The 23161-nt window shown below is 40.9% G+C and overlaps 1 protein-coding gene across 1 annotated transcript in view; it reads left to right on the plus strand.

Annotated features, from left to right (window-relative positions):
* The first annotated feature begins 14037 nt into the window (after positions 1-14037).
* The window catches only part of hspa12b (heat shock protein 12B), a 98262-nt gene continuing 89138 nt past the window's right edge, over positions 14038-23161 (plus strand). Inside the window, exon 1 of the mRNA XM_028801450.2 lies at positions 14038-14258. The gene's annotated coding sequence lies outside the window, so the exon portion shown is untranslated. The remainder of the gene's footprint in view (positions 14259-23161) is intronic.

Here is a 23161-nt window from a genome sequence, read left to right on the forward strand (position 1 = left end):
GAATTAAGTTATTTTTATTAGCGCCGCTCTGTGTGTATTTTTTGTTTAATCTATGATCTGTTTTTACAGTTTTAATACATTGTTCATCTAAAGTAGTAACTTTAATTAAATTATTGGCGTTTATGCCGTATTGCCTAGATTTTCTATGTGCATTAAGATTGGTTATTACAGTATTTATGTTGCGCACTTTTATGGAAGATTTTTTTAAACAATTATCATGACCAAACACAGGAGTGGCATTTCGGAAGGGGTTAAAAGCAGAGATAGATAGTCAAGATAAACGAATTACCTTAGATATGTTTTCGGAGAGGACCCGGGCGCCGAAGCTATTCGGATGCAGGCCATCTCGCTTGAAGAAACGCGGTCTTTCCCAAAAGAGGTCCCAGTTGTTGATGAAACCGATGTCTTGATTCTTGCAGAAGCCCTGCAGCCAGTTGTTTAAACCAAGCAGACGACTGTAATACTCGTTTGATCGTCTGACGAGAGGGAGTGGACCCGAGATGAAGATCTTTGCCGATGGGGTCCTCTCCTTTGTGTCTTTAATTAATGCAGTGAAGTCTGCCTTGAGGATCTCCGACTGTCGGTGCCTTATGTCGTTTACGCCAGCATGTATAACAATGGCTCCAACTGCCCTGTTCTTGTAGATCGCCGGCGCACGTCTCGTCACATCTCGGACATGAGCACCGGGAAAACAAGAAACAAAAGATTTTCTATTAGGGCAAGTGATATTGAGGTTCCTAACAATAGAATCACCTACCACAATTACATCACCAGGAGCTGAAGGCGAACTGGGGACGCTTAGAGGGTCGAACCGGTTCTGGGTTACGATGCTTGCCTGTGCCGATGGAGGTGTTCTGGCCTTGAACCCCCGCCTGCATAGCTGAAATACACCGAGGTCATCATCGGTGTCACTCCTACGAGGCGCGGGGGTGAAGGTGACTTGCGCGGCACAACGCGGGGTTGATATTACGCTGATAACAGATGGCGAGGACGGTTTATCCAACAGTGCCTAACAGTGGCTCTGATGCCAGATTGCATGTGGGGATAGTGGGGATAATGGGTCGCTACTAGGCTTCATGCATACATGTATGTCAGCAAACAATGAATGCTATTTGATATGTTTAGCAGTCACAACTGACCTGCAGAAAACACCTTAGAACATTAAAAGGACATAATAATAATAATAATAATTCTTTGCATTTATATAGCGCTTTTCTCACTACTCAAAGCGCTCAGCAATCGCAGGTTAAGGACCTTGCTGAAGGGCCCAACAGAGCAGAGCCCCTATTGGCATTTACGGGATTCGAACCGGCAACCTTCCGATTGCCAGTGCAGATCCCTAGCCTCAGAGCCACCACTCCGCCCGACATCACCTAAGCTTATGAACTGCCTGCTATCATTTGAATTTTAGAACATTAAAACAGAAAAACTTGAACAAGAATGGCCCTTTCAGCCCAACAAAGCTCACTAATCCCATCCACTTAATTTCTCCAAAATAACATCAAGTCAAGTTTTAAAGGTCCCTAAAGTCCTACTGTCTTCCACACTACTTGATAGCTTGGTAGATCCACTGTACTAATTCCCTTCATAATTTTAAACACTTCAATCATGTCTCCTCTTAATCTTCTTTTGTTTAAACTGAAAAGGCTCAGTTCTGTTAATCTTTCTTTATAATTCATCCCCTGTAGCCCTGGAATCAGCCTTCTCGTTCTTCTCTGGACTTTTTCTAGTGTTGCTATGTCCTATTTTTGTGCCTGGAGACCAAAATTGCATGCAGTGTACCAGGCAAGGCCTTCCAGTGACTTATAAAGCTTCAGCATAACCTCCTTGGACTTGTACTATACACATTGTGCTGTATAACGCCTTCTTAATGGCTTCTGTAAACTGTCTGGATATTGTTAGTGACCTTTCAGGCCTCCCATTGTGTATTCAAATGTAACATTTTTACTTTGTGCGTGTAAAATACTTTATTTATATTAACTTTCATCTGCCACAAAGACTGTATGCTGTCCAGATCTTTCTATTATGATTCAGTGGATTCTAGGATTCAATGGAATTTCACCAGTGTGCAGTGACTTCCTAAAAATATGCTTCATGGGTTTATATATGTACTTTGGCAGAGTTTTTTTGTAAATTTCCTACTAATTCCAAATTTAGGTATGTACCTGTCCTGCATTGCATGTAAAATATTTTTAAACCTGCTCCACTGCTCCTCGACTGTCTCCACACTTAAAAGCTTTTCCCAGTCTATCCTCCTTAGACTTTGACATATCTGCCCTACCAAAGTTAAAGTAAACTTTTTTATTCTTTACGTCTGCACTCTCCAAAACAGATGAGAAGTGTATTATATTATGGTCACTTGACCCTAGTGGGTCAACCACCTCTACACCTCAATTCTATCCTGATTATTATAAAATAGTAAATCTAGACAAGCTTCACCACACTTTAGTATGTTAAAAAAGTCACTGATTACTTCAACTCCTGCTCTTGTACTCCGCCATTTGCAAGGTTATCCCTGTTAATATTCGGCTAATTAATGTCCCCCATGACTATAATATCCCCCTGTAAACTTGCCTTTTTAATATTACTAAAAAGATGTGTGTTGAAATTACTGTCTGCATTAGGTTGTCTAAAGCATACTCCTAAAATAAGGCCTCTTTCCCTAATGCTTTCCAGGCGAAGCCACATGTCCTCACTAAGATGGAGCTCATCACCCAATTGAAGAGGACTTACATTTAAATTCTGTTTGACATAAACAGCAACCCCACCTCCTTTTCTGTTCTGTCTATCTGTCCTAAAAAGTGTGTATCCCTCTATGTTACACTCCTCCCCATATTTGTTATTTAGACAGGTTTCTGTTATTGCTATAATTTCGTAATTATACTCTGCTACATACAACTTGTTTTATTTTTGATACTTCTAGTATTAAGGCAAGCTGTTTTAATGTGTTACTTGTTTTACTTTTACATTTAACTGTTGGGTTAAAATTGACATTACTATGCATTTTTATTTCTACACCGTTGTTTGTTCCTTCATGTGCAGTTCTAAACCTGGCCTCTCCTAAACTCCCGGCCCCCCATTCCCTAGTTTAAACAATCCTCTACTAGCCTACACATACGCCTCCCAAATACATTGGTGCCCCTCCAGTTCAGATGTAACCTGTCATGATAGAACAGGTCCCATCTGTTCCAAAATAAGTCCCAGTGCCCCATAAACCTATATCCTTCTACCCTGCACCAAGATATTAACCACGCATTAAGCCTTCTAATCTCCTCAGTCTTACCTGGACTGGTGTGAGGCACAGGCAGAACATCAGAGAAGACTACCATCTTAGTTCTGCTCCTCAGCCTGGCACCTAACTTTTAAAATTTGGGTCGCAGAACTGACAGCCTCTCCTTATTTATGTTGTTTATTGCAACACAGACAATGATAACTGAATCCAGCCTCATTTAGGTTTGCCAGAAAATGTAGTAATCTAGAAAGCCAGATTAGTGGTCCAGTTAGTGACCAGTCATGTTATTTTATTTTTACGTTAAAACAGAACCTTTGATCTTAGTGGCATGACAAGCCATGCAGAAGAGCATGCCCGTTATAATACCCTTTGAGCTCTCCAACTTGATGAGTTAACCTGCAGTGTATTGTGGGAGGTGGTGTCACCTTATTTAGAGGTCAGATTCATGATGGGAGTATTGCTGAGTGCACAGCAAAGCTGCTGTTTCTTTGCTCCTGCAATTTTAAAGAAAATGTTTTCTTTAATTAAATACGAAGGTCCTCCTGTCACTGACCACAAGCTGCCTAATTTATGTGTAGCTTTTGTATTTTTCTCTTCCCTGCAGCTCAATCAGTTCTCAGTTCCTGTTTTGTTAGCCATTGAGCTGGTTTAATGCTACTGGATTGTTGGTTTATCAGTATTCTGACTATTGGTCAGAATCAAGCCAATGTCAAGTAAATACAGTACAGTACAGTACATAATAATAATAATAAGAAGAAGAAGATTGTCCTTTTGCATCCATAACTCCACATGTTTTTGGTGCAGTCCCTGCAGTAGAGTCCGCATCTGACCAAACTGCGTGAGCGGTGCCACACAGCCTTGCTTTGTCGTGTTGCTTCTTTTTGCTGGTGTTCTATGTAGGATTCATACTGTAAATGTTTTGCAGTTGTCTAAAAAATTTTTGTTGTTGTATCCTGCTTGTGGAGTGAATAACAAATATTGTCTGCATATATATGAAATTGCAACTCTGCAAATCTTTAGTAGTAGTTGTAGTATTATTGTCAATATGGCAAAATTCTTGACTTCATGTTCACCATCATGGAACATGTTGCCACTCTACAGCATGTACTTTAGGTAAACTTCATTTTATGGAGTAGAAAACTTAAAATCAGCATTTCCAGTGTTCAGGTACAGTTATATGAAAAAGTTTGAGAACCCCTCTCAGCCTGCATAATAATTGACTCTACTTTCAACAAAAAACATAACAGTGGTATGTCATTCATTTCCTAGGAACATCTGAGTACTGGGGTGTTTTCCAAACAAAGGTTTTCAGTGAAGCAGTATTTAGTTGTATGAAATTAAATCAAATGTGAAAAACTGGCTGTGCAAAAATTTGGGTCCCCTAGTAATTTTACTGATTTGAATGCATGTAACTGCTCAATACTGATTACTTGTAACACCAAATTGGTTGAATTAGCTTGTTAATCCTTGAACTTCATTGACAGGTGTGTCCAATCATGAGATACAAAGGTATTTAAGGTGGTCAATTGCAAGTTGTGCTTCAGTGACAGCATGGGATCCTCAAAGCAACTCTCAAAAGATCTGAAAACAAAGATTGTTCAGTCTCATGGTTTAGGGGAAGGCTACAAAAAGCTATCTCAGAGGTTTAAACTGTCAGTTGCAACTGTAAGGAATGGAATCAGGAAATGGAAGGCCACAGGCACAGTTACTGTTAAACCCAGCAGGTCTGGCAGGCCAAGAAAAATACAGGAGCGGCATATGTGCAGGATTGTGAGAATGGTTACAGACAACCCACATAACACCTCCAAAGACCTGCAAGAACATCTTGCTGCAGATGGTGTATCTGTACATCGTTCTACAATTCAGTGCAATTTGCACAAAGAACATCTGTATGGCAGGGTGATGAGAAAGAAGCCCTTTCTGCACTCACGCCACAAACGGAGTCGCTTGTTGTATGCAAATGCCCTTTTAGACAAGTCAGATTCATTTTGGAACAAAGTGCTTTGGACTGATGATACAAAAATTGAATTATTTGGTCAGAACAAAAAGCACTTTGCATGGCGGAAGAAGAACACCACATTCCAAGAAAAACACCTGCTACCTACTGTCAAATTTGTTGGAGGTTCCATCATGCTGTGTGGCTAGTTCAGGGACTGGGGCCCTTGTTAAAGTCGAGGGTCAGATGAATTCAACCCAATATCAACAAATTCTTCAGGATAATGTTCAAGCATCAGTCACAAAGTTGAAGTTATGCAGGAGTTGGATATTCCAACAAGACAATGACCCAAAACACAGTTCAAAATCTACAAAGGCATTCATGCAGAGGGTGAAGTACAATGTTCTGGAATGGCCATCACAGTCCCCTGACTTGAATATCATCGAAAATCTATTGGATGATTTGAAGCAGGCTGTCCATGCTTGGCAGCCATCAAATTTAACTAAACTGGAGAGATTTTGTTTGCAAGAATGGTCAAAGATACCTCCATCCAGAATCCAGACACTCATCAAAGGGTATAGAAGGTGTCTAGAGGCTGTTATATTTACAAAAGGAGGCTCAACTAAGTATTGATGTCATATCTCTGTTGGGGTGCCCAAATTTATGCACCTGTCTAATTTTGTTATGATGCATATTGGATATTTTCTGTTAATCCAATAAACTGAATGTCACTGCTGAAATACTACTGTTTCCATAAGGCATGTCATCTATTAAAAGGAAGTTGCTACTTTGAAAGCTCAGCCAATGATAAACAAAAATCCAAAGAATTAAGAGAGATTCCCAAACTTTTTCATATGACTGTATGCTCCCTGTTTATGAAACATCTCTGAGAAATACTACAATAGAATTAATAGGATTCTGAAGTGGAGGCTGATGTGATAACAAAGAAATAATCAATCTGAGGTCACGGATTATGAAGTGATAATTTCCTACTTATCAGCTGATTGGGCTTTCTTCAGTCAGTCACTTGAACTTAAGATGGCTGGGGATTTAACTGAAGTGTTCTCTGTTCTGTGAAATTTCACTTTAGTTTTCTGCATTTTCCCCAAGGATTAGCCTTTATGTTTGCCATAGCAATGCTCCTGCTTGTTAGACTACATCAGCCCTGAGCTAATGCACCTCACATTGACTACTGCATTGCTATGGACTAGAGGATGTTCCATCCATCCACCCATTCATCCATCATTTTCTTAGGCTGTCTATCCAGATCAGGGTCACAAGGCAGCTTTAATCAATCCTAGCAATCATCAGGTGCACAGCAGGAACAACATCTGGACAGGGTGTCAGTCCATCACAGGGTGAACTCACACACACAACACAAGAGACAATTTAGTGAGTACATATACAAACCATTGATGCATATTTTTAGGAATTCATTTTGCGCTGTGAAACTTCAGAAGGACTGGAAAATTTCAAATATTATCATGTTATATAAGAAGGGTGATTGGGCAGATCCAAGCAGCTATAGACCAAGCCTAACTTGCATCACAGGTAAATTAATGGAAAGAATTATTAAGTGAAATATTAAGTAACACCTGGCTATGGTGCATGGAACCTCATCAGAATTGGTTGATGTTAAGAGGGGTGTTCCACAGAGGTCAGTGCTAGGGCCACTGCTATTTTTAATATATATAAATGATTTAGATAGGGCTGTAAGTAACAAGCTGGTTAAGTTTGCCTATGACACCAAGATAGGTGGATTAGCAGATAATTTGGAATCTGTTATATCATTACAGAAGGACTTGGATAGCATACAGGCTTGGGCAGATTTGTGGCAGATGAAATTTAATGTCAGTAAATGTAAAGTATTACACATAGGAAGTACAAATGTTAGGTTTGAATACACAATGGGCAGGCCCGGCCTTAGGCATAGGCGAAGTAGGCGACCGCCTAGGGCCCCAGCGTCCGGGGGGCCCCAGATCGACGGCGACCAGGCCCCTGGCCCGCCCCTCCCCTCGCAATGCATTCCAAAGTTTCAAATATCCCAAAAAATAAAAGAGGACAAAAAAACTAAAAAAAGAAAAAATACAAAAAAACTAAGCTGGGCTTAGCTACATACCGCCACGTGGTGCCCAGTGGAAACGTTCAAACTAGCTAAATTGTAGCAGCTAACTACTCCAGGCGAAAAAGGGACGCAGGGTGATGACCTCGTAACGTTACAAGAAAACGTCTCCTTGGTCTAATTTTCACGCATTTCGCAGAGCTTCCAGGGGGGCTCCGCCCCTGGACCCCCCTTTCGCCTAGGGCCCCATAATACCTAAGACCGGGCCTGCAATGGGAGGTGTGAAAACTGAAAGTACACCTTTTGAGAAGGATTTAGGAGTCATAGTGGACTCTAAGCTATCGACTTCCCGACAGTGTTCAGAAGTCATTAAGAAGGCTAACAGAATGTCAGGTTATATAGCACCCTGATGTGTGGAGTACCATTTCAAGGATGTTAGCTCAACCTTTATAACACACTGGTGAGGCCTCATCTTGAGTACTGTGTGCAGTTTTGGTCTCCAGGCTACAAAAAGGACATAGCAGCACTAGAAAAGGTCCAGAGAAGAGCGACTAGGCTGATTTCAGGGCAACACGGGTTGAATTATGAAGAAAAATTAAAAGAGTTAAGCCTATACAGTTTAAGCAAAGAAGATTAAGGTGACATGAATGAAGTGTGTAAAATTACGGGAATTATTACAGTGGATCGAGACTATTATATTAAAATGAGTTCATCAAGAACACAGGGACACAGTTAAAAGAGCAGCTTTTACAGGGCAAATTCTGCACAAATATAAGGAATTTTTTCTTTACACAAAAAACCCATAAACACTTGGAATAATCTGCCAAGTAGTGTGGTAGACAGTAAGTCTTTAGAGACTTTGAAAACTCGACTTGATGTTATTGAAGAAGTCTTAAGTGGAAAGGACTGGCAAGCTTTGTTGGGCTGAGTGGCCTGTTCTCGTCTAGATTGTTCTAATGTTAGTGTTTTAATTTAACAATGGCAGGCCTCCTGACCGGCATGTCTTTGGACTGTGGGAGGAAAACCACATGAATACGCAGACTAGAGGATGTTATGAAGCCTTTTTCTGTTATTCAGTGTCAAAAAAGCTAAATTAAATCCACTGTGATTCAGTGTTGTGCATCAATGATATGAGAAAACTTCAAAAGGGGTGAATTCTTTTTATTAGCACAGTACATAAGATTATACTAACATTGCAGATTTCCAAGGCCAATGAATGCATCCCACGATTATGAAAAAATAGCTTCAAAATTACCAAACATATCCTTGAAATAGATTAAGTTTAAGAGGAAGTCTTCAAAATTAAAAAGGAAATAAAAAGAGAAGATGGCAGCTGATACATCAAAGTGAGCTCTTCAACTAGGAGACTAGGCCACTGATGAAGATAGATTAAGAGTAAATGTTACATAAAAATCAGAAGGTTTTTCTTCACATAGAGGACAATAGATGTAGTGTGGTGGACACATGTCTGGCCTGTCCATATAAGCGATCCTGGTGATTGCCTAGAGAGCCAAATGTAACATTTTAAAATATCATTTGGCCACTTAGGAACTTGACAAGCACAAGACATCATCCAACCAAGCTCTCTCTAGTCACATCGAATGGCGGAGGAATGTGTCAGTCTCTTCTTGGGCTGTCCACTTTGGGGGTGATAAACTCTCAGTCTGTGTGTACAAACTGGTTATAAACACGGGCTGTACAACGTGCAGGCACACCAAATGCACAATGGCCCATTCATGAAATAGTTAGGGAGGATGGTTAATCTGGTATCATCCAGGCAATAAATCCACTTGAGACTTTGCTTCACTGCGAGCAACAAGCAGAGGAGGTTGAGGGTTCTGATCCTGAGGATAGAGAAAAGATCTGGTGAGGAAATCTTGAATGTTCATGACAGCACAATGCAGGACAGCCTCTAATTTCCACAGACCATGAACTGGTGCAGACAATTAAAAAAAAGATGCAGTTAAGACCTTTGTAGCCATGAATGAGGAGGTGCATTACTGTTAAAATAGCAATTAACATAAAAATTCTCTTTTTAGTTGTTTGTAGTAATTTTTAAGTATGCTGCCCGACTGGTTTGTGGGGATTTTTCTTCCCCGGCAGACTTCCAGTTGATGCACATGAGAAACTTAGATTTGTGTTGGTGCAGGGTGTTGTGTGTGTAGAACCTTACTTCAAGCTTTGGAAGTCTTGCAGTGGTCAAGCTGGCCACCATGTGTCTCATAGTATGTTTACAAGTATCAGAAGCGGAAGCTCAACAATATTTACTCAGTGTGTATCGGCAGAGACTTGATTGAATACGACTTTATCTGTTAATGCCTTTTGGTTGTGATGTTTCACTTTCAAATGGGCGACACAATTGTAATTTATAGAGCATTAACCTAGCTACCTTAAACAGACAACGGTACTCTCAAGACTTTAAGACCTTTCTGTGAAAGAATTAAATGAATGTAGACTGTTGAACTAAGGTGTATTAAGTGCAGTGCTCTCTTCAAAACTTTTGTTTATGCTGTTATGCTTAAACAACATGACTGCAAAACAGACAGTACTGCATACCAAGACGCCGCAAGTAGATAATTATTATTAGCATAATCAGCCACCACATCCTTTCCCTGTTTGACAATTGTAATATTTCCAAATCAAATTAGTTTATGAGTCTGGAAACTATTAGCCTAAGGTATTGAGAGCAGAAAGCAATTTCAGGGACCAGGATGCCGCCTCATGGGCTCTACACTTCAAAGTTCCCCTCTAATGCACACCACCTTTGCAGGCTCTGATCAACCAAATAAGTCACTCATAGTCTTGGATCACTACCCAGTCATATGCTTTGATTGAATCTCTCATTTTCATGCCACATCCCCTGTGGCTGTGCATTCACACCACTCAGTGGGTTACTGTACATTTAGGACACTGCTACGCATTCAGCCAGCCATTTGCTTTTGCACACATCAAGAGCAAGAAACTTACAAGACACTAAAAAAAAAAACAAATTAAATTTAGATTACATTACAAAAACTTTATTAATCCCATGGGGAAATTCAAAATCGGACTTTAATTACAACCCCAAACAGCAAGCTGGCAGAGTTTTCAAATAAAAAAAAAAAATAGTTTTTTTTTTCCCCAGGTTGTGCTCGGGTTGCTTACCAGCCCAATAGGTAATATGAAACATGGAGGCTACAAATCTGTTTCAGGATGCCGGCCAAAGAAGGAAGTCTGATATAATCTGCGCCTTTTTAAAATGTAACCTAGTCAACAAGTGGAGACTTTGGGAAGAAAATGGACAAACATAAACAGTATAACCATACATAGAATGGGGAAAATGTGCAACAGTATGCCATGTAGAGGTGTTATGTTACAGTCAGGACTTGCTCCCTGGCTAATGTTTATTTCCGTTTTATTGTTATTTTTGAATTCTTTTTTTATGATTTTTTAATGTAACTTGTGTTAGTGTTTTTATGTTTGTTTATTATTTAGTATTTATATATTATCACATATATTATTTAGTATTTATATATTGTGTATTTAAATTGAATATATGTTATGTATCTGGTTTAAAGTTAAAGTTTTGTGTATTTTATGTTTTGTTTTTTTTTTTTCGTTATATTTTTATGTCTATATGTTCTTTTTGTTGATTTAACATGTGATGTGATTGCTGTGTACTGTCCATCTAAATGTAGCTCTGTTCCATGTTCCTTGTGGGCGGAGCCACAAGAGGCGGGGTCACCCTGACATCACCACATCTGGGCCCTCCCTCAGGCTGTTTAAACTGGCTGAGAAGGCTCAGGTGTGCAAACCATTTGAAGTTTTGTAAGCGTTGTGTTTTCTGCGTTGGATTTTCTGACTTGCTTGATTCCTTTTGCTCTGGTTGAAGTATTTAGATTTTTTGGTTAATGAATTGGGGCTGGTCTGCTTCAGGATTGCCTTTTTGGCAAATGCTTTGTGCCTTCTTTGCTCTGCTGAGTCTTTGCTGTATTTTGCCTTTTTTTTTGCAGATAAACCTTTCCATTTATAAAGATTCTTTGTTGCCCTTTTTGTGCTCAAGCCAGAAATTGATGGCGACCTTCCTCCTTATGGTGGCTATTGCTTTTTTAGTGATATTTATAGTTGTTTTCCACTTCCTCCTTTTTGGGGCCTACTTCACCTAAACCAAGCAAGCACCTTAGGAGCCTGTTTGAAGACTGGTGGGCCTTTGTTGGGCAGACCAGTGAAGATCCTGGCATGTTTCCTCCATACATTTAGAGGTCTCTTGAGGAAACTCCAAGAACCTAAGCATGTTTGGGCCCAGTCAGTACTTGAATTGCAAACCATCTAGAAAAATCTTGGGTGCCGAAAGTGGTGTTGGTGTGGCCATCAGAGGGTGCTTACTCTGTAATCTATGTGTGGATCCCAATGCCTTGGTGCAGTGATGGGGATACTTTACTGTAACTGGCACTGTCCTTTGGGTGAGATATGAAACTGTGGTCCTATCTCTCTGTGGATATAGAAGATCCCTAGTCATCCTTCAAAAAAGAGTAGGTTGTGCCCTAATGATCTAGCTAAATTGCCCACCATAGCCTTGTCTTTGTTGGACCTTAATCATCCTCTGTCCCTAGTTGGTTACCATCTCTCACCCATTTACCACCTAAAAGCTAATGTGTGGTGAAAGTACTGTCTCCAAATGGCTGTTGTTGCATCATCCGGATGGGTTATACACATTGGTGGCTGTTGAAGTGTTTTGAGTATTGAGAAAAATGCTATATAAATGTAATTAGTTAATTATTATTATTATTATTATAGAAGATCATAGAAAAAGAAAGCTGGGATGATAGGAAGGACTTACCATCTAATATTTAATATTTACAGTAGCTTAGCCCAGAGATGGCACATAGCTGGTTATTTTGGCTGCATTATTGTGATCTTTCCATGTTCATCTCCCTTGTATTGTTTCATTCCCCTCAATAAACACCTTTCTTACCCTTTGATTATACTGCAAATATGTGGAGTACCCACCTTGGTCACAGTGGTCACCAGTTAATCATTCTCTATACAGTAATTATAAAGAGAGCAAAACATGGAAAGTTCAATCTTCAGGGTTGAACTCATTATGTGATTTCCTCGGGACTACATGAGCGTGGCTATTGTAATAAGCTGTCAGGTGTACAAGAGGTTGCCAGGAAGGAAAGGCTGGCACAGGACAGTGATAGGGCTGTAGGAGTGCTAGGAAAACCCACCCTGACATTTTGGGCAGATTGGCACATGTATGCCCCTTAAATGTGCTAGATGCCCTGGAAATGTTCTAAGAGCATTGAGGCCTGGAGAGAAATGTGCAACTTTTTTTTTTTTGGATGTCAGGCAAAATGACACCTTTTATTGGCTAACTAAAAAGATTACAATATTGAAGCTTTCGAGGCAACTCAGGCCTCTTCTTCAAGCAAGATGTAATCATGTAATCATAAGATGTAATCATTGTTTACATCTTGCCTGAAGAAGGGGCCTGAGTTGCCTCGAAAGCTTCAATATTGTAATCTTTTTAGTTAGTCAATAAAAGGTGTCATTTTGCTTGACTTCTCACTAAATTCATAATGGCTTAACATGGTACAACACCCTAGTACTTTCTGGATGTCAAAAAGAAAGCAACCCAGCAGAAGGCCGGACTGAGGGATCCACTCATAAGGAAAAGATCGGGGGCTGTATTGAAACATAATATATAGTATGTTTAGTTTTTCTTTCTGGATGAAGGTGGCCCAGTTTTTCTGGAGCATCAAATTATATCACCCTCTGTCAGTCTCTAACTTCTATTTTAAAAGTACTAGTTTTTCTGAATAAACAGGGCTCTAGAACTTCCTTCAGACTCACCCTCATAGGTTTAGAATGCCAACCAGAATAAACTTGACCACAGCCCCTATAAAAAATTCCCAGTGTAGATACCAAGGAGTGGCCTTCCCTGTCCCTCATGACCCCAGGCACATTTCCCTTCTTTGTTACGTTTCACAAGTTTGATGGGCCCATTGTTGTCATTGTATCTATACAGCTTTGGGTACATCCCTCTATCGTAGTAAGGTGTTTGTATTGTGTTAGCCATTATAGATGCAATGAGAAGTCAAGCAAAATTACATCTTGCCTAAAGAAGGGGCCTGAGCTGCCTCAAAAGCTTATGTGTTGTAATCTTTTCAGTTAGCCAATAAAAGATGTCATTTTGCTTGACTTTTTGGTACATTCCTCTGAAACTCCCAGGTCATCCCCTGGCCCCTTACCTGGGATCCCTAAAATGACAACTGAATAAAATTTGTCAAATCTCACCAATCCAGCAACATCACTCCCTGCTCTCAGATCTTGTGGGATGTGAGAGTTCTGTCAGATTTCACAGCACTACTCATATTAAATTACTCCTTACGTTTCTGCTATTAATGGCACTTTGGAAATGGTAAGTCGGTCTTTTAAGTTTGAAGTGTCAACCTGCATGATTGAGACTTGAACATTAAGCCGCTTTTGGTGCCAGCACACACTCCACTCCAGCTTGAGAAGCCTATGCTTCTCCTACACCGAGGTTGAGACGTACACAAGACCCTGCCGAAAAACTAGCCAGTTTCACCCAGCTGAAGTACAGCAGGACCCCCAGATGGCTTTCAAATGAAAATCTAAAAAATATGAATGGCTTTGGCTCCCTGCCAGAGCATGAAACTCTACCCAAATAACAGGAAGTTGATTAAAGGACCTTCCCCTGTGGATAAGTAGACCCAGCAGGGTGGAGGGCGTCTGTAATGACATCAGCCTGTAGGCTGGATCCCCCCTCCCCCTGCATCCTCCCTCTGCTTGATCTGGTGGGCTGCTCTCTCTGCACAGTTTGATGAGTGAGTAGGAGTCTCTCTCTCACTCTTCTGCATTCCTGCAAGACAACTTTGACTTCAGGTTTATTACTAGCAGGCATCAGGGAAAGGTACCAGAGGCTCCGACTTGACCAGGTCTGTAGCTGCTCATTGGAGGGAAGTCCCATCAAGAACGTGAGAGGAAAGAAGGAGCGAAAGGGACAGGACACTAGGAAGGCAAAGGTGAGTGGAGAATGGCCAGCTTTAGCAGCTGTTTGGAGGACAGGCTCCAGGGGTGTGACAGCTCCCAGCTGGGAAAGAAAGGCAATGAGCCTAAACTATTAAATGAGTTAATGGGTAGCATAAAGCCAAGGATAGATAGATAGATAGATAGATAGATAGATAGATAGATAGATAGATAGATAGATAGATAGATAGATAGATAGATAGATAGATAGATAGATAGAAAAGGCACTATATTATAGATAGATAGACAGATCTACTTCCTTTAGTTACTTTGTATCTGCACTACATCTGTCTACAGTACCATTCATATTTATCTATTATATCTGTCTATCATACAGTGCCTTTCTCTCTCTAATACAGTATATGCAAGTATATGCATGCAAGAAAAGCGCTATATAAATGTAATGAATTATTATTATTATTATTATGTGTATTAATACTTAAAAACTTTTTAAGTAAAGATTTATTTTCAGGATATTATATTATTTCAAGTTCTTACAGTAAAACAAAAAAGAAGCTTAACAAATCCATTAGATTTAGTATTATTGTAGATACTGTATGCCAGCCAATTGTGAGTCACATTCAAGCAGAAACCCACAGACACTCAGTCTGGCCCAGTTTAGAGTCTGTAATTAATTTAAGCTGCATGTTTCAGAGATGTTAAAAATAAAGTGGTGTACCAACAGCAAAAGCCCACACAGATGCAAAGTCCAAGAAGATATCAGGGGCGGAGTGGTGGCTCTGAGGCTAAGGATCTGCGCTGGTATCCCGAAGGTTGCCGGTTCGAATCCCCGTCACTGCCAAAAGAGATCCTACTCTGCTGGGCCCTTGAGCAAGACCCTTAACCTGTAATTGCTCCAGGGGGCGCTGTACAATGGCTGACCCTGCGCTCTGACCCCAAGGGGTATGCGAAAAAACTAACAAACACTGTTGTAAGTCGCTCTGGATAAGAGCGTCTGCTAAATGATGTAAATGTAAATGTAAAAGAACCCAGGACTCTAGAGGTTTGGGGAAGCAGCCTCAACCATAAATAATAATAATAAAAACTGTAAATAATGCAGAAAGAAAGAAACAAAAGCATAATTTGGAGACTCCTTCAGAGCACATACCTTCATAATCTCAATGTGCAGTTCTGGACTGTCTGGTCTGTTGCAGCACAAGGTGCCCCCATTAGCAGGATGTTCACTAGTTTGTGTTTCACACCATCTTGATACACTTTTTCTGGGATGCATACACTGCACCCTTTTTTTTGGCAATGGTGACAGACTACAGGAAAGTACTTTTGCCACTGAACAGACGTAGGCTTTGTCCACCCCACTGAAATTTTTAAACAAATATAATCTCCATCCATGTTAGCATTTTCCATCCACACTAAAACGACTGAAAACTCGTAAGACATTGATGTTCTTCCACACTGGGCCTGCGTGTATTGGTGAAATAATCCTTGAAGAGATGGTAATGCAGCCAGCCAGGGAATTTATTGCAAAACAGCAGCGTCTGGTAAATGATTTGCCTTGTTCACATTTATGCAGATTCAAACTGTACAAAACACAATTTAGACGCACACAGGTAAGCAACACAACAAGCGCCATGGATAGCAATTCTTTAATGTCTGCAATGCTGGAATGTGGTTTTCGTCCTTGACGGATGACCAATCAGGGAAGGAGATGTTGTAATGAGTAGAATCCAATCAGAGAAGGGCTATGTAATAAGTGCGTTTTTAAAGTCTACTCTTTCACCCATCCACATTACAATGCTGAGGCTTTGTTTCTTCAACTTTATGTCACTGGATTGCATTTTCAAAAGTCTCTGTTTTTGGGGGTTAAAAATGTTGAGGTAGTGTGGATGAAAGATAAAAATGGAAACTAATGCCTGTGTTTTTAAAAGAAAACATAATAGTCCAGACAAGGCCTTAGTAAAGGTTTGAATCCAGCACTGCCTCAGTTAGCCATTGATTATTAGTGTGTTCCTCATCCAAGTGCCTAGTAGAAGGTACTGTGCACTCCAATTAGGAAAATGTTTAAAAACTTAAAACTAGGCCAGAACAAACCAGAAACTATGAGTGAGTTTAGGCCAAAATTTTGTCTCCCCCCTGAGTGGAGCGCAAGACTCTTAAGTGTTGTTGTGTTCTTCCTTACGCGTCCTTAATGTGACTCACAGCTTATCCACAGTCCTTTGGTGTGCTGTAAGCCAGCAGATGCATGATGTGTGGCCGAAAAGTTACAAGCCCCGTTTAATCACTGGCTTATTTTACACCCCATGTCTTCTACCTCCATATCTATGTCCTGGTGGGAGCACCTGTGGAGCACTGAATGTTTACACATGTCCGCCTAATTGTAGTTTTGTTCTTCTTAGTGCACAGTTGGGGTGTAAGCCAAGTGTGTCTGTATCTGCTGCCTGCTCCTTGAGATGTAGCATGGCATGGCTTCTTTAGCTATCATAGTTCTGATAGTCACAGACAAAATGTCATAGGGATTCTTTATAAAATAGAGAGTGAAATTAGCACTTCTGCAAGCCCCCCCACCAAAAGACCCGAATGCTGCAGAAGTGTGAGGTTGTGTTTTCATTAGCATGCATGAGACTGACATTGGACAGCCTGCCAGAGCTAATCTTGTTAACGGCTGAGGCTCTCAGATGGTCGGCGTGTAAAGTGTTTTTACAATGTGTTCTCTCTGTTTGCATTTACCCTATAAAGCTCTGTGTGACGAAGCTTGCTGTGAAATAAACCTGGTTCTAATCAGAAGGGCACCATAGGCAGACAAAATTAAGCCTTCTGCAGTGAAAATAAAAGCGGAGGTTGTTTTTGGTTTTAAGAAACATAAGAAATATGACAAGCGAGTGGAGACCATTCAGTCCATCAAGCCCTGCGTGTTTAGCTAATAGCTAAGCTGTCTCAATATCTCATCCAGATTCTTCTTAAAGGTTGTTGAGTTTCTGCTTCAACTACATGTCTCGGTAGTATGTTAGTGCTTCCAGTCTTCAGTCTTAAATGCTTCTTCTTCTTCTGCTTTCGACTGCTACCGTTAGGGGTCGCCACAGTGGATCATCTTCTTCCATATCTTTCTATCCTCTGCATCTTGTTCTGTTATACCCATCACCTGCATGCCCTCTCTCACCACATCCATAGATCCACTCTCCTTACCTTCCTCCTGTTCTTCTGCTTCCAGACACATCTCCCTCCTCTTCTTCTCCTTCTTCGGCCAACAGGAGAACAATTTCCGCCAGCACCATGTTGACTAACAGTACTGGTGGCGGTCGTTGTTAACCCAGGGCTCGACCGATCTGGTATGGAAATTTGTATTGTTGTCCACATATTGATTTGGCAAAATTTTACACCTGATGCCCTTCCTGACGTAACCATCACCATTTATCCAGGCTGGGGACTGACACGAAGAAACACACCAGTTTGTGCATCCCCTGTGGCTGGGTTAGGCTTCAGCTTCAGTCTTAAATGGACTTCCCCTTAATTTGCACTGATGTCCGTGATTCAACGTTAAGCTGAAAGAATGTTGCTGGATCTACATTATCAATGCCTTTGAGGATTTTACAGTAAATATCTGGATGAGGTCCCCATGCAGGCTCCTCTGCTCGAGACTAAATAGATTTATTTCTTCGAGTGTGTCAGAGAAGGACATGTCCTTAAGGCCTGGGATGCACTTGGTTGCTCTCCTGTGCACAGCTTCAAGTGCTGCTATGTCTTTTTTTGTACCCTGGTGGCCAGAATTGCACACGTTACTCCAGATGTGGTCTTACCGGCACATTATATACTTTGAGACTTCAGATAGAGACACAATGAAAGTCTGTGGCACATCAAAGATTTCTGACCTTTTTGTATTCCATGAATTTATTAACTTGATAATCACTCACATTGAATGCACAATCAAAAAATCAAGGAGTAGCATAACAGTTAAAAATCATTGGTCAGACAAAAAAAAAAAAACAAATCAATATATCAGTCCATTAGAAAATGAAGCAATAAATCAATGAAATGAACCCTAAATAAATTCACACTACAACCATGCAGTTGGTGAGTCAGACAATCAAAAAGCAAACAGCAGCATATCCCATTAATAATTTGAAAAACATTCAATCACGTAGGCAAGCAAGTGGAGCAAAAATGAACCTACTTAGTAAGAATGAATCAATTATGTGCAACTAACCAGATAACCAACCTACCTGGCAATCAGCTGGCCAAATTGTCAACCAGTCAGTTCATTTAGCAAGCAAGCGAGGACCACAACTCAATAAATAGCCGACAGTCATTCAGTATTTAACCATGGCCAGCCTTCTCTCTTCATATCACAATCCAAGTGGGCTCTTGGGACACAAGCTCAGGTCCACACAGTACTAGGAAAGCAACTGTTTTAGGCTATGTCCACACTCCTATGTTTTTGTTTGAAAATGCAGACATTCACCTCCATTTTTAGCATATTATTCACACTACCATGGTGTTTTTAACCCCCAGAAGTTGAGACTTTTAAGATTCCTCTTCAGAGCTGTATTACTTCTGAAAATGTTGGCACAGTGTTGTAATGTGGGTAGGTGAAAATGTAGATTGTTAAAATTGCACACTCTATGTTGTCAGGTATTACATAGCCCTTTCCTGATTGGATTGGATCCTGCCCTTTCCCTGATTGGCCACCTTTCATGGTCGAAAACCTCACTCCAACACAGCGGACATGTGCTTTCCATGGCCCTTGTTGTGTTGCTTTGCTTACCCGTATGAATCTAAATTGTGTTTTGCCCAGTTTGAATGCTGCATACATGCACGAAAGACAAATAATATAGCAGTTGCTAGAGTTTTCATATTACAGTAAATCCTGTGGCGGGTGGCTGACCATACCTCCAAGGGCTTTTCTGGTAATATTTGCACACACAGTGTAGGCAAATGTCTACATCATATGCATTTTCGGTTGTTTTAGTGTGGATGGAAATAGTTTTGTAAGTTATGTGAAAATGCTAGTGTGGATGAAAATTTTTAAATGAAAACATAGTCAAATCAAAGGAGAACTCCATTGGCTCAGGTGACACCACGTGTATCTCTTCTCCACTGAGGGCCCATTCCTCCTGAGCCGTTACAATACTTCAGTCAGTCAAAGAAGTGAGTAAGCAAAGAGTCTGTTGAGACAGGCATGTGCTAAACCAATCAATCAATCAATTGATCTGCTAAAGCCAATTAATCAGATTGTTGTTCAGGCAGCAAAGTGACCAGTCAATCAAGCAATAAAAACAATCAACCGGTTTAAAAAAGTAACGAATCAGTTGATCAGTCGGATAATCCATCAACAGCCAATAACTGACTTACCAAGTCAATACATATAAATTAAAACTTGTAATCTCTGAACTTAATGACAAATTGGAAATGTGTGCTGGACTGCAACCTTGAAATCTGCCACTGACTCTTTGTGTCTCTAAGGAAGACGCTTACCCTGCCATTGTTCATGTCAGAAACTTGGAAACAATTGTTATGTGCCGTTACTTCTGAAGTGCCAAGTCACGATGTACAAGTCAAGTTTCTTTGTTTGTGTAACTTCAGTAAGAAAGAGAAATTCATTTTTGCGTGCAAATGGGGTGCCCCCAAGCTATAAAACTGCAGCCAGCTTACATTTTAGGCAGTGCTTTTTTAATGCAGTTTGGCATGGGTTTACCCCCTAGAGAGTTGTGGGTATGTTTTCAATGGTAAGCAGAGGGCCTTACTTTTTTTTTTTTCAAAGGCTTTGGGGCCGGCGGTGGTGGTGGGGGGGGGGGGGGGGGTTTGGCCCTTGGGTTTGCTTTACTATTGGCAGAAACACAAGTGAGCTTCAATTAAACACAAAATTGAGACAGCATATGGTTTTAAAATGAATAGGAACATTATTCTACAATTGCTTTGTTTGATTTTTTTTAGATTAGTGGACACTGAAGGGTTACATTTGAATGGACCCCTCAAGCGTCAGGAGGCCCAGTTTGTTTTTTTTGTGTATGTTAAACTCCGTAACAGCATATTAATTTAAATTAGATGGTTCTGAGGCACTGCAGTTCCCAACATTTTCATGCATATGAGTCGGTGGCTCAGCGGTCAGCACTGTTGCCTCACAGCCCAAGGATACTGGATTCAAGTGCTGGTCTGGTCACTATCTGTGTGTATCCTTAGATTAGATTATCCATCCATCCATCCATTTACCAACCCGCTGAATCCGAACACAGGGTCACGGGGGTCTGCTGGAGCCAATCCCAGCCAACACAGGGCACAAGGCAGGAACCAATCCCGGGCAGGGTGCCAACCCACCGCAGGACACACACAAACACACCCACACACCAAGCACACACTAGGGCCAATTTAGAATCGCCAATCCACCTAACCTGCATGTCTTTGGACTGTGGGAGGAAACCGGAGCGCCCGGAGGAAACCCACGCAGACACGGGGAGAACATGCAAACTCCACACAGGGAGGACCCGGGAAGCGAACCCAGGTCTTCCAACTGCGAGGCAGCAGCACTACCCACTGCGCCACCGTGCCGCCTAGATTAGATTAGATAAACTTTATTAATCCCATGGAGGAATTCAGATGCCTATAGCAGCAGATACATAAAAAACAAGGATACAGACTCGCAGGACAAATAATACAGCCAATCAATCAATCTACCAATTGATAAGTAAATAAATAAATAAATATTGCACATATATTTGAAAATGAACTTAATGGTACGTCAGGAGAAAGCTCTGAATTCCCTGATAGCAGTGGGCAGAAAAGACCCCTAGAGGCACTTCTTAGCACACTGTGGTGGAATAAGCCTGTGGCTAAAAGTGCTCCAATGAGCTCCTCTTGGAGGGGATGGGAGGGGATTTTTCATGATGGCATCCAATTTTGCAAACCATCCTGTGATGCAGCAGGCTTTCCTGATAAGTTTGTTCAGGCATTGCGCTTCTTTAGAGCTCAGATTGGGTTCCCAGGAGACTGCAGAGTAGAACACCACACTGGCAACTATGGACTGGTAGGATATTTCCAGCTGCTTGTTGCACACATCAAAAGACCTCCTTAGTAAGTTCAGTCTGCTCTGGCCCTTCTTGTACAGTGCCACTGCTGTTGTTTATGTGGACCCCTAGGTACTTGTAGTTCTTGTAGCTCAGCATCCTCCACCTGAATGTTGACTGGTCTCAGAGGCTTCTTGGCACTCCTAAAGTCCACCATCATTTCTTTTGTCTTGCTGATGTTGAGTTGCAGGTTGTTGTCCCTGTACCTCCAGACAAAGTCCTCTATGACCTTCCCGTACTCTGTGACTCATCTCCATTATTAATGCATCCTATGATGGAGGAGTCATCTGAAAATTTCTGTAGATGGCAAGCACTGATATTGTATTGGAAGTCCGCTGTGTAGAAGGTGAACAGGAAGGGAGACAGGACAGTTAGTTCCCTGAAGTGCTCCAGTATTACAGACCACCATTTCTGACACACAGTCCCTCAGCCTCCCAAACTGCTGTTCGTCAGGTAGTCCATGATCCAGGAGACTGTGGGGGCATCAAGATCCAAAACTTTGAGGTTTAACCCCAGTCGATGAGGCAGAATGGTGTAAACACTGGAAAAATCAAAGATCATTCACCTGTCTATGATATCAGCCTTGTCCAAGTGGGAGTAGACTCTGTGGACAATTGTTCCACAAAATGTAAGCCCTTAATTATTTTGTGACTGGCTTAAATATTCATTGGCACACTAAATTAATGAAGACCCTATCTTACATTACATTTTGATGAATAACTTCAGAAATAAAGGCAGGTAAGTCTCAAGAACTGTGAGGTTCCATTTGCAATGTAAGTGAATACAACCTACCTGATGTCATTTTACAAATGCAATAACTAAGGGTATTTCATATGCACCAGAAACAGAGGGATGAAAGGGAAAATAGAAAACCAAACACAACTGTTTGCACTTGTGAGAGACCCTTAGGCCCTCCATCTCCAGGTCTTTGTCCCTGCGGCTCAGCCGGCTGTCCTTTTAACAGGAATCACAACAAAGAAAAGCTCTTCACCTCCTACCTCACCGTCTCTCCCACACATCCTTGGCCACACTTCCACACTATGTAGATTCTAGGCATGTGACCCTTGACATCATTAAAATGGGCTTGAACTTTAAGTAATTAAAAGAAAGACCTTCTGCTAACTAACAATTTAGGAAAAGATTCAGGTTCAGAGGTTTGTTTTGGTCCATCTATGTTCCTGAAACTTGGTGAATGTTCTTGATGAGCAAAACTGTAGTTGCAGTGAAATTTGATGTTTCACTTCACTGAAAAATTTGGGAAATAAACCGAGTTGCGCTTCTAGTGGAATTCATACCATTGATACAAGAAGAAAGAAGTTTATTTCTTGTGTATAAGCATTTACATGCATTAATTCCACATTAGCCTGTCTTTCTTTTTTTATTTACATAAAGATCTCCATTGGACTTATTTCTTGTAACATGTAGACATTTTTTTGAGCCAGCAGACATTGTTTTGGTAGTTCCATCGTCACTTTGCAAAATATGATTATGATCTTGGAAATCAAGTGCAATGCTAAAGATCCATCAGAAACAGAAATTGCAGGAATCAGAAGCAGCAAAGGGCAATTGATAGGTGATGGGGGGAAATGGCAGCACCAATTTTCCAAGTGTTGTGTTTTGTTGTGGAGAAAACACAAGAATGTGCATGATGGTGCATTTTTGTGTGACTTCTGGTGGAAAATATGCAGTCTTCCACATGGGAGGCACCAATAGAAGTGATTTTACTTGTGTGGTACCGATTACAAGCTTTGCACAGTTGCAGAAGGCAAAAAGGTCAACATGGATGTGTGAATGTGGCTTTAGGGAGGAGAACATCTAGAAAAGCACCTTTAAAATTCCCAATAACTCATCTGTATTTTTCACAATTTGCATTGGTAAAATCACAC

The sequence above is a fragment of the Erpetoichthys calabaricus genome, chromosome 5, assembly GCF_900747795.2.
Source record: "Erpetoichthys calabaricus chromosome 5, fErpCal1.3, whole genome shotgun sequence".
Taxonomy (NCBI): Eukaryota; Metazoa; Chordata; class Cladistia; order Polypteriformes; family Polypteridae; genus Erpetoichthys; species Erpetoichthys calabaricus.